Source organism: Carlito syrichta, unplaced genomic scaffold (genome assembly GCF_000164805.1).
Source record: "Carlito syrichta isolate Samal-C Ts95f unplaced genomic scaffold, Tarsius_syrichta-2.0.1 Scaffold311780, whole genome shotgun sequence".
Classification (NCBI taxonomy): Eukaryota; Metazoa; Chordata; class Mammalia; order Primates; family Tarsiidae; genus Carlito; species Carlito syrichta.
The window spans coordinates 300,171-302,312 of NW_007255876.1; positions in this window are offsets into that span (position 1 = coordinate 300,171).

The window sequence follows — 2,142 nt, forward strand, 5'->3', positions numbered from 1 at the left end:
AGCTGCTCCTGCCCACAGCTCCGCTCCCATGATGTCCACAGCGACACCCCACATGCCCAGCCACATCCTCGGGTCCCTGCTCAAGGCGCTCTTCGTGGACGTCCACTACCTGGGCCGTTGCCTGCTCCCTGAAGTCTAGGGACAGGAAGATCATGGGTAACGTGGCCCGAGTCCAGGTGACACCTCCACTGCCACGCGCTCTCATGGGCACCTAGGCCCTCGTCTTTGGCATCCTTGTGACCATCCGTGCCATCCTTGTCCCTGTTGGTCTTCCTATGTTTCAATAGACTGTGAGGCAACATCAAGGCCATTGTCTGCCTGCAGCAAGGTCCCATGAGCTCCACCTTCCATTCTCTGCCCCCTGTCCTGGTCCCTTTATATGGCAGTTTGTATTCACACACTTTTCTACAATAGCAATCAATAAAGTGCATATGCTGGTGAACAAAATAAATAAATACAGTTAGAGCTTGCATATCTTGCCCAGGGTCACACAGCAAAGCCAGGATTCACAACACGCAGACAGCTTCTGGAGGCTGTTAGCCAGTGCCATTCTCACTTTCAGGGTTGATAGGCCATAAATACTCCAGTATCAAAGTTTTTTAATTAATTAATAGTTCATGTTTATTATGGAAAATATCAAATATAGAGAAAAGTAGAGAAAATAGTACAATGGATCTCCTTATAACAATATCTCAGCTTCTACAGTAATCAAATCACAGCCAACCCTGTTTTACGTAGAATTCTAGCCACCAATAATGGATCATTTTCAAGTAAATCTCAGACATCATATCATCACTCCATCCAAAAACACTTTTTGAGTGCACTGCTAAAAGATCTTTTTCCATATAGCTTTATTGAAATATAACTCACATACCATGAAATATATCCATTTTAAGTGTACAATTCAATTTTTTGTATCATACAGTAACTGTAACTGTATGTTTAACCTTTTTAGGAACTGCTGAATTGTTTCCAAAGCAATAATAGCTTCATCTTACATCCCTACCATCAATGCTTGAGCTTTCCACCAACTTTTGATTATCTGTCTTTTTTATACTAGCTATCCTTGTGGGTATGAAGTGGTATCTCACTGTGTTTGATTCTCATTTCCCTGATGGCTAACGATGTTGAGAATCTTTTCTTGTAGCTAACAGATATAAAACAGCAGACCCTGTCACTGAAGAGTTCTCTCTGGAACACCTCCTTTAATTCTAGAATGTTTGTTCTCTCCCCTTCTACCAACAAAATATTCATCCACCTTGATATCTTATTTCCTGCTTCCTCATCCCTCCTCCTCATACTGGCGGTTATTCCAAACATCATGTCCAGCCAGAGACCTTGTAAGACCTTATTAAAAGTAACTCCTCCGTGTTTTTTTTTTCATAGCATGTATCCATATGAAACAATCTTATTTGTGTACTTGTTTGTTGTCTGTCTTCCCAAACACACACTGGAATAGAAGCCCCATGAGAGGACAGATCTTGCCTATATTTTTATTCACTGTATCCCCAATGCCTAGAAAAGAATCATAGCAGAAGCTCAATAAACATTTGGGAACTGGAGGAATGGTTCAGATTGTGGAGTTCTTACTCGATTTTGTTATGCCACATTACACACCAACCTCTCCTACCTCTTTAGGATAGATTGCATTTCCTAAAGATAGCATCTGGAACACAGGCCATGCATTACACACATGCACTCGTTATCTCAATGTATTTATAAATTTAAAAAACCACCAGTAACACTCTAAATGCTCAACATTTATAAATTGAAATATTGTGCAAGGCATTTAAAAGATGTTTACAGAGAGTCTGGATTATGTCTGCTCTTTTATATGAAAAAAAGCAGGATACAATATGCATTATGTTATGATCACAAACAGCGTTTTTAAAAAATGTTTTAGAGAAGAGAGTGTAAGGAAAGAAAGCAAAATGTTGACAGTGTTGTCTTTGGGTAGTAAAATTAAGGGACACTGATTTTCTTTCTTTTCTTCTTTCCACTGTTCCATATTTTAATATTTTCTACCATGAATATGTGTTACTCCTATAAAAAGAAACAAAATTGACTTTATTTTAAGAAAAACTAGCCATAGCTACATAGTAGTCTCACCATGACAAGGAAGTAGACTTTTTTTTTTTTTTT